This window comes from Crocuta crocuta, unplaced genomic scaffold (genome assembly GCF_008692635.1).
Source record: "Crocuta crocuta isolate KB4526 unplaced genomic scaffold, BGI_CrCroc_1.0 scaffold316, whole genome shotgun sequence".
In the NCBI taxonomy this organism is placed as follows: Eukaryota; Metazoa; Chordata; class Mammalia; order Carnivora; family Hyaenidae; genus Crocuta; species Crocuta crocuta.
Window position 1 is genome coordinate 48,296 of NW_027529682.1, and position 11,112 is coordinate 59,407.

Consider the following 11,112-nt stretch of genomic DNA (forward strand, 5'->3'; position numbering starts at 1 on the left):
TTTTAAAAACACAAAATGCTGACGAAGGAAGTCAAAGAAGATCTCAACAAATGGAGAGATATACCATGTTCAAAGATCAGAAGACTTGTTATTGTGAAGATGTCAATTGCTCCCAAATTGACCTATAGATTTAATGTAACCCAAACAGGAATTTTTGTAGATATTGAAAAACTTATTATAAAATTTATATGAAAAGGCAAAGGAATAGAATAGCTTGAATAATTTTGGAAACGACAAAAAAAAGTAAGAGGAATAACTGTACCAGGTGCTAAAACATTATATAGTGACAGTAATCAACAAAGTGTAGTATTGGTAGAGGGATAGGCATGTATATCAATGGAACAGAATAAAGAACCCAGAAGGAGACGAACACAAATATGCCCAATTAATTGCTGGCAAGATGCAAAAGCAATTCAACAGAGGAAGGATATTTTTTTCAACAAATGGCGATGAAACAATTAGACATTTGTGGGCATAAAATAATGAATCTTGACACACACCTCATAACATACACACAAATTCATTCAAAATGAATCACAGGGTTGTCTGTAGTGTGAACCTATGAAACTTTTAGAAAAAAACGTCAGAGAAAATCTTTAGGCTAGGCAGAGAGTTACTAGACAGGACACTGAAAGCGCAATCCATAAAAAGAAAATTTGATAAATTGGATTTCATCAGAATTAAAAACTTGCCCTCATGAAATACCTCATTTAAAGGATTAAAATAAAATCTAACACAAGGAGAAAATATCTGTAAGCCACAGAAAATATCTTACAAGGACTCATATCCAGACTATATAAAGAGCTCTTGAAAATCAACATTAAAAAACAAACAAAACAATGATAAAACATGCAGAAGACATGTGCAGACATTTCACTTAAAAGGAGATAAAGATAACAAATGAGCACAGGAAAAGTTCAACACCATAGCCATTAGCAAATTAAAATCACAATGAGATACCATTATGCATTTTCTAGAACAGCTAAAATAAAAAAAAAACAACAAAAACAGTGGCAACGCTAAAGCTGGCAATGACATAGAAAAACTGGCTCACTCACAGATTGCTGGTGAGAGTGAAAATGTTACAACGACTCCAGAAAACAGTTCGGCAATTTCTTATAAGACTGAACATGCAATTGAGGTGTGACCCAGCAATTTTATTCTTGGGCACTGATACCAGAGAAAACAAAACTTAGGTTCACACAAAAACCTATACATGAATGTTCATAGCAGTTTTCTTCATAATAGAAGAATACTATTACCGGAATTTGAGCAAATGGTTAAACAAACCCTGGTATATCCACACAACTGAATACCACTTCAATAAAATATTTCAATGTTTTGAAATAAAAGGCATATCAATTAGAAAGGAAGAAATAAAACTGCCCAAGTTTGCAGATGACATGGTTAGAGAATCCCATGGAATCAATGAGAAAGTTCTTAGAGCTAATGAGTGAATTTAGCAAGTTCACAGGATACATGATCAATTGCAAAAAGCATTGTATTCCTATGTATTAGCAACAAATATGTGGAAAACACAATACCATTTATAGTTACCCCCCTCAAAATGAAATACCTTGATACAAATCTAATAAAACACACATAGACCTATATGCTATTAAAAACACAAAATCCTGGGGCACCTGGCTGGCTCAGTTGGGTTCAATATTTTATTGAAAAATATTTCAATAAAAAGAAATGAACTATTAATACATGCAAAAACCTGGACAGACTTCAAAGGGATGATGCTTACCGAAACAAATCAATCTCAAAAAATGACATGTATGATGCCATTACTAGACTAGAATATTCCAGGAATGACCAAGTAAATAGAGCTAGCAAACAGATTAACAGTTGCTAGGGAACAGGGTCGGGAGTGGATTGGGGTGGGGGTAGTGGTCATTTGTGGTGACCGAACAGTCCTGGATCTTATTTATAGGGGTGGTTATACAAATCTATACATGGAATTAACTTGCTTAGAACTATACACACACAAACACATAAATGAATGCAAGTGTCTATTTATTTATGTGTTTGTTTATTAACATTTATTTATTTATTTTGAGAGAGAGAGATGAGAGAGAAAAGGAGAAAGTGTGAGCAGGGGAAGGGCAGAGAGAGAGGGAGAGAAAGAAAATTCTAAGCAGGCTCCATAGTGTCAGCTTGGAGCCCAACAGGGGCTCAAACTCACAAACTGCAAGATCATGATTTGAGTCAAAATCAAGAGTCACATGCTTAACCAACTGAGCCACCCAGGCCCCCCTAAAAATACATTTAAAAAAATGACCTACCTCCTTAACATTTTAAAGGCTTCTTGGTCTGTTAAAGCAGTCTAAAATAACTGTAAGAGAGGCTTTTCCTTACGCCGAAGACAGACGCGGTCAGGCAAGAGAGCCCAACTGGGAAGCAATTACTAAAGAGAGCAAAGGTAAATAGGCCAAATCTCTGGAACCTGCAGGAGAAAAATTATGTGCCTTGAGCAAGAAGTGAGCTACCAAGTTTAAATTAGAAGGAAGCTGTGCGTTCACTGACACCCAGGCACAGAGAAAGTTAAAAGTGACAGACTGGCTGGAGCAAATCTGGGTTTGGGGAGCTGGAGGGGGAGGAGGACATCTCCGTGAGGGTAGACGGATGATAACAGAGTTTACGCTTTGGGTACAGCAGGCGTGAACATCCAGCCTTCTGAGTGCTGACTGTCTGAGACCCCCCACTCCTCCCGTCAGCGAACACCTTCCGTCCCTGCCTGCCTCTACCGTGGGAGCTCCCCCCGCCTCCTCTCTTCTTCCCTCCACCAAGGCCTATTAATAATAGCCATCATTACAGCCTACATGTGCATAGACCCTGTTCAGTTTTTCAAAAATGTTTCATATCTTTGACCTCATTTGAGCCTCACTGTTCATTTGTGAGGTAGCCAGGGAAGGTGGTTTTTGGTTTTGGTATTTGGGTGTTTTTGTTTTTTGTTTTTAAGGGAGGACAACTAAGAAATACGGAGGTTTCACCGACTCATGTGGATACGGTGCTACATATCAGGTCTCTGGGCTGACAGTCAACTCCGAAATCATGAATTGTGACCCCTTGTTTTCCTACTGACCATGTCAAGTTCCAGAACACAGCCTGTTTTGCAGCGTGCTGTAGAGGGAGTGAGAAATTCAGAGAGAAAGCTACAGGCAAAATTCAGCCTCATAGAAAGACCTCTGCTTTTCAAGGAGCCATAATAACAAAAAACATCATCAGTTCATTTCTTCATGGGTTTTCTTTTCCTTGTGAAAAGAAAGGAAATTATGCGAATTCTACCCTGACTGGTTTTATGTTTGCAAGGTAATTCCTGACTCTTAGTCATACATGGGTCTTGGATTAATCAGAATTTATTTTTATCTTCCAACCTTCCGGCTGAAGCTTAGAGTGCTGTTCTTTGCTTGCTGGGTGAGGTTGCCATGGAAACTCTTTCAGGGGAAGCAGTGTTTCTCTTAACAATGTTGTGACTGCAAGCAAGGGCTGAGGCTGACCAGCCACTCCCCACACAGAGGAGAGTACTCTGGGGCTTCTAGAGTACTCAGAAAGTGCTCCATCCCCTCTACTCCAAGATTCCTGTGTCCTGAGATGTGAAGTACTTCCTGATCCGTGTCCATGTACACAAAAGAAAATATCTTTTGTCCCCCATTAGGGGCTAATGAAGAAGGGCTGTGAAGCCCCACTTAGGAAGCACTTTAATGCTGGAGCTTGGCTTGCATTGGTCCACAAGACTGATATGTGCATTTCTCCCCAGTGCCGTTCTTAGGGATGTCACCTTGGTAGCTCAAAAATACTTGAAATTTAGCCCTGGAGGGAATCTTTACACTACAGAAATTGGTAAATTCTGCAGACCAGGGCTTTTGACTTTTTTGCCAGCCCACCACTGGGAACCTATCTTTCTCAGAAACTCTAAGGAGCTTTAGTATCTGATTCTGAATACTTTGTCTTTCAAATATTCCTTAGTTGTGGGAATCCCCAAGTCCAAAGGAGATACAATGATTCCAATTTCCATCTGAGACTAGAACCCGGGTCTCTTCAAGTTGTTTCACCCTTATAACTTGTATGTGCCTCTGTTATAACATGGTGCAGTTTTATTTCAAACGTGATCAGCTTCATTCAACATCTCCTGGAGGGCAAAGATTCTTTCCTATACATCGTTGTATTCCTCGTGCCAGTAGAGTGCTTGATATGCAGCAAGTGCTCAACAGATATTTGGTGAAGGAGTTACTGAATCAATAAATGTGTGTTAGAGCTGGAGGGGCCAGGAACTAATCTAACACAGTCATTATACTGGTAGGAAACCCCTCCCAGGAAAGTAATAGTAAATTGCCCAAGGACGCAATCATGTTGAGGGTAGAGACGAGATGGGAATTTATGTGATACCTTTAAACTGTACTGTGTTGGGGCCCCTGGGTGGCTCAGTCGGTTAAGCGTTCGACTTCGGCTCAGCTCATGATCTCACGGTTGCGTTTGAGCCCCATGTCGGGCTCTGTGCTGACAGCTTGGAGCCTGAAGCCTGCTTCTGATACTGTGTCTCCCTCCCTCTGCCCTCCCCTGCTCACACTCTCTCTCTCTCTTGTTCTATCAAAAATAAAAAAAAAAAAAACATTAAAAAAAAAGGTTCAGCTGTCTTCTGTGCAGGTGAAAAAGTCAGCCATCAAAGCAAACTGTTAGAGCTACTCCCAACCATTCAGGCTAAAACACTGAATACAGAATCTCTGGTCAGTGCACCTGTATCAATAAATTCACTCTGACCCAACCATACTCATACGTATTCCTCAGATTGTTTTTCAATGGAAATTGTCAAAATCTTACAATTTGGTTATGTATCTTCTCATTGGTCATGCTTGCACCCAATCCCCAGGGTCTGCCTGACTGCGTTTCAATCTGTAAACAGAGATACAGAAGCACTGAGAGGTGGGGAAGGTGAATCATGAGGATGTTCAGTGCTCCCCTACAATAGGACAGTGACCTCTAGAACGATCATTAAAGCGTCCTAAGGCAAGGTAAGCTAACTTCCTCCGACAGGGGAGATAAAGCTATTTCCACAAATAAAACCAGGTCAGCAGAAGTTTTGGTTTTAAGGATCTCAGTGTTATCAGAATCTGCCCACTTGTTCCTAGCCTGAGTTTTAGGGTCCCTGGTCTTCCTTATCAATACTCTAGCTATATCAGGAGATGCCCTGTGAGGCTGTACATGTAATTTGTGCTGTAATTAAGCCTTTGAAGGATTCAATTTTGCGTTTGGTTTTCAAATATCTCAATATCTAGGCTCCAGGAGATAAAGGTTTGTTTCAGGGATATTACAGAAACTCTCTGGTTCCTTATCTGGACCTTGAGCTGGGAATTTAAGCTCTGATGTCACTAGTTTCTTTCTTCAAGTCCTCCAGTGAACTGGGAAAAAAACCATTTAACACCACAGCCCTTTCTTTACACTTAATCGTCTACGGCAACATCTTCTTGACCATTCAGAGCCTTTTCTTCTATAAACACTTCAGTCCAGATAACATGGGGTGATGACCGACCAATGACTTTGCCATTATTTGTTCTTGACTGCTAGTATCCTATTTACCAATGACAACATAGTCATTGATGGCTTTAAATTTAGCCAAATCAGAGAAGCAATTCAAATGCTCATCCTTCAGGTTCTTCTACATTTCATTCTGATGAAGTATGAAAGAAAGAGAAGTACAGTGGGTATTACAAATATAAGAGATTTATTGTAAGAATTAAATCTCTCTTTCTCTTTTTAAAAAATTTTTAAGTAATCTTTACGCCCATCATGGGGTTCAAACTGACAAGCCTGAGATCAAGATCTATGGGAAGCCATTGTCCTTAGTCCCTGCCTCTGTGGGTACACAGCCAAGCCGAGGGTTGCTGTCTGGAAGATATGTTGGTTACAGAGAGAGGAGAATAGGAAGGTACTTCTGTGTCCATCTATAATGAACTTCTGAGAGTAATGGCTGCTGCTTCACTTTGGCCTTCCAAATCTCATGCAAGTCCTGCTTTTGGCCAACTCTAAACTAGAGCCATACATGGTAGGTAATTCTGAGAAATACAGTCCCCAATTGGACCAACTCGATACGGCACAACCTAACACAACCTGACCTTCTAGGGGTGCGCAGGTGGAAACAAGTGACGTTAAGTGCAAAGCCAGAGCAGAATGTGCAAATACACAAAGAGCCATATAACATGCTGAGGGACGAGCAAACATGTGGTGGCAGTTGCATTGTGGTCAACTTTATCTATCAGGCTGATGCCGGAGGTGTTAAAACCTGGGAATTGAAAAGAAGAGAACTATCACTTTGCACCCCTTTGACAGACTATTAAGCTATATGTTTCCCTCCCCTGTATTTTCAATATTTACTAATCAAAAAACAAGGAGAATGGAAAGTTAGAACTCTGCTAATCCTCCAAAGAATCTACTCTCGGGGAATATATTCATCCAACTTGTTGTTCTAATCCTGTTGTCTATAAAATTCACAGTTCTTTTAACTGTAAAAACATATTTAGCATTAAGAAATTTTCTTCACATGATTTATTAAAGCATTGTCCTGGAGCTTCCTTTTTGGTTTGGTTTTGGTAAATCTTCACGGAATCACAGAGATAGCTGGATAAAGTAAATTATTTGTCATTGTTCCTTCCACACCTCGTTCTAGAATCTTACTAATGACTTGAAACACTTTCATTGCTATTTCCTACTAGGCACATGCAGGGTGATGTTACGTGATACCTGGAAAATTAGAATGCAGTCCTAACAATCTGTGTCAATGGGAATTTTGAAAATTACAAGGCACTTTCAAATGTGTTCACATTTGAGTCTCAAAACAATCCAGTGAAGCGAGTAAGATAGATGTCTTATCACCATGTTTACAGATGTGGAAACTTGGTCTCTGGGCTTTTAACCAACTTGGTGTTGCCAGAGTTGTTTCGGTTCATCATGCGTGAGCGAACAGAACTTACACAACTGATTATGGTTACTGGGTCAGATGCTTTTCTTTTTCCCCAGCAGTGATGATGGATTGCTTCACTTCATCCATACTGTATCACCTAGGAGGTTGTGTGATCAATGCACATGTTTCAAGATAGCACCAAGAAGACAATGTGCATTGGTAAGAGAAAAACCTGGATCTGAATAATGGCTCCCTCCATTACTAGTTTTGGGACTATAGACAAGCAACTCCATCTCTCTGACCTTCAGCTTTTCTATTTTAAAAATTGGAATAATTTTTGCAAGGGTGTAAAGATGACATTATAAAATGCACGTTGTTGGGATGCCAGACACGATGCCAGGCACATAGCAGGTGCTTGGCAAAAGCCATTTTTCATCTACAAATCCTACTTATTCCTCAAGGCTAAGTGCAGTTCCACACAAAACCCTCCCTAATTAACCTGTCTCTCATTTTCCCGATTTCACTGCACCCCAAACCACTCAGAGCCCTACTTAATGGTTCTCAAATTGCTTTACAACGTTCTAAACTTTTTCATTCATTCGACCAATCTGTAGTGAGTTCCAACTATTTTCAGACTCTGTATTAAACTCTAGATGTAAAATAGTGGAGAGGAGCACCTGGGTGGCTCAGTCAGTTAAGAGGCCAACTTTGGCTCAGGTTACCATCTCATGGTCTGTGAGTTCGAGCCCTGCACGATGGCTCTGTGCTGACAGGTCAGAGCCTGGAACCTGCTTCGGATTCTGTGTCTCCCTCTCTCTCTGTCTCTCTCAAAACTAAACAAACATTAATAAAATAAAATAAAATAAAATAAAATAAAATAATGAAGAAAACAGACATGTTCCAGCTCTCCAGGAGCTCCCAGTAATGGAGGAAGCAGACTTCCTACCGGTAAACACACAGGCAGATATATGGTAACAAATGGCGATCAATGTTGTAAATGCAAAGGCCGAGTTGCAGCGGGGAGGATGGAGTTTAGCTTGGGTGGTGAAAGACTGTCTTAGAGTGACATTTAAGCAGACACATGAAGGATTAGAAAAAACAATCATGTAAAGATGAAAAACTAGCATCTCATAGACAGAGAAGAGCAGATGTGGACACCCTGAATGGGGGAGGAAAACACTTGAAAATCAGCTTGCTTGGAGCAGAGTGTATGCAAGAGGTGTGCTCTGAAATGAGGTCAGGAGGCAGGCAGGGGCGGGACTGAGAGAGAGACAGTTCCCAAAGGTGCAGTGACGAGAGGAATTAAGAAGCAGGGGGCTAAGACTCTCTAGGAGCCAAAGCATCAGTCTCTGGGTTCAAGCCTCTTTTTTTATTTTTTACTTTTTTAATGTTCATTTATTTTTGAGACACAGAAACAGAGCAGGAGAGAAAGAGAGGGAGACACAGAATCTGAAGCCGGCTCTAGGCTGGGGGCTGTCAGCACAGAGCCCTATGCGGGGCTTGAATGCACGAACCGTGAGATCATGACCTGAGCCGAAGTCGGATGCTTAACCGACTGAGCCACCCAGGCGCCCCTCACACCTCTTTGATTTTGCCGTTTCTCTGATAACAGCAAGCACATACAACTTGATATCTCATGCACCTGCAGTGTATTCCATACTGAGTCACAAGTACATCTGGCGCCAGAAAAAAGCCTTCCTGTGCCTGGCCTGGCACCCGTATGACCTCCTTCTGGAGAGAACAAGCAGTCTCGGCGGCTTTCCGACCTGAGAATGGGGCTGCTTTCAGATCCTTGCCACTCCATCCCTTTCCTTCAAGACATTCTCATTATGCCTCTGGCTTCTTGTTCTCCAACACTGGACCACACAGAGCCTTTGACTTCAATTGGCCTCTCCCAGAAGCAAATCCCGTAATGAGATTTTGAGCACCCACGGTTTATTGAGGAGGCTGGGGTGGGGGGAAGTGAGAGAGGGGAGAAAATGAAATCAATAAAGGGTGCATTAGTGGACGGGGTACCATTGGGGGCACCTGGATCTCCACCCCCCGAGAAAACTCCAAGACAGTATATATTGAACACCCACCCAGGAGGCCAGGAAGTTAGGCTCTTTATTAACCAGATTCCTATGCTCCTTCTGGCATTCATTCTCTGGCACTTCCAGCTGCCCGTGTGCAGGCTTACCACGCTCATAGCCAGGAAAGGAAGCCCAGGAACAGAGAGCTTTGAATGTATACTGAAAATAGCCCTCAGTGTGTAGAAATGCATGCATGTAGGACATAAAGGAAGCCAAACTGGACACATCATTTTAACTATCATGAGGAACATTGGAAAGATTTTTGCAGTTTAATACAATAGAGTTTTGGTTATTAGTTTTGTTTGTCCAGGTACATTGTAAGATTCTTCAGAACAAAGAACATCCTTCACATTCCTTCAGCACTAACCACAGTGAGGCCCCTGTGCTGTTTACGTAGCAAGTGCTAAGTTAATATATTTGATGCACTGGCCAGGAGTAAAAGTACTGATGGATCCAAGGTAATTGGACCACAAAAGATGAGATGAAAAGTTTTTTCATAAGAATGTTTGGTGTCACTTTTTATAAAGTCTTTTAAAGTGGCCAAATGGGAGGGCGTCTGTGTGGCTCAGCCAGTGGAGCGTCTGACTTTGGCCCAGGTCATGATCTCACAGTTCATGGGTTCGAGCCCCACATCAGGCCCTGAGGCTGCTTCGGATTCTGTGTCTCCTTCTCTCTCTGCCTCTCCCCACTCGTACTCTCTCTCTCACTCTCAAAAAATTATATTATAAAGAATATAATAAAGTGGTCAAATGGTACATGGGCCACCATGGTATTCAAGGAGTTAACTATAATTTGGACCATTTCTAGGAAATATTCCAGATAGAGTTCACCCATCAGATGAGAGAATCAACCCTGCTTTTAACCCTGAGACAGGCAGAGTAGGGTAGTGGTTGAGAGTACTGGAGCGCCTGGGTGGCTCGGTTGGTTAAGCTTCCGACTTTGGCTCAGGCCATGATCTCATGGTTCATGGGTTCGAGCCCAGCATTGGGCTCTGTGGTGACAGCCAGCTCAGAGCCTGGAGACTGTTTCAGATTCTCTGTCTCCCTTTCTCTCTGACCCTCCCCTTCTCATGCTCTCTCTCTCTCTCAGAAATAATAAAACATTAAAAAAAAAAAAAAAGAAAGTACTGATTTTGGAGTTCCGTCTGGATCAGACAGGGTCTGCGATGTAACTCTTATCAACCATGGGCCCATGAACAAACTACTTGACCTTGTTAACTATCAGTATCTTCATCTCTAAAATGGACATAAGAATTACATTACCTCACAGGGTTAGTATAAAGGCAAGATAAATAATATTCTCTCCCTAGTATGTAAAGGACATTCAATAAAGGTTAACATTACTAATACTTTGACTTTCCTTAGGGTTATTCTAATAGGTTTTCTGGAACACAGATAAAAATTTACTCTCAAATTTAAGCCAGACAGATTTAGGAGAAGCCCCTGGTCTGCTTGCACTTCAAGCCTATACTTTAGGGAGAAAAAAAATCCCCAAACCCTCATTTCCAGTGGATACTTTTTCCTAGAAACAGACTCCCCCCCCGCCTGCCCTCCACCCAGGAATTGAGAGAGATATTTATAGAATGAACAGAAGTGTGGGGAAGGCTGAGCATGGACTCACATCCTCCCCGGCTCTCTCGGCTGCCTGTTCTTTCCCTCCCCTTCGTGGAGAACACAGAGGGTATCTTTTTTTTTTTTTAATATTTTTAATATATTTTTGAGAGAGAAAGAGAGAGCATGAGTGGGGGACGGGCAGAGATAGAGGGGGCAGAAGCTCCAAAGCAAGTTGTGCACTGACAGCAGTGAGCTGGATGCAGGGCTCGCACCCATGAACCATGGGATCGTGACCTGAGCCCATATCAGGCACTCAACTGACTGAGCCACCCAGGTGCCTGGCAACCTTGAAGTATATCTTTGTTGCCAAAGACCTGACCAGCTGAGACTGCACTAGCCTGCACCTTAGTATTTATCTTTTCCCGTTTACATTTTGTTCTGATTTCAAAGAGATATGTTTTCCCCTTGGAAATTCTGGGAAATGTATGAAAGCATAAAACAGTAAGAAAATAAAGTTCTGTAAACCCTCTCTAGGATATGACTGTATTCCCCCAAGACATGTTAGCTGAATTTTTTAAATAAC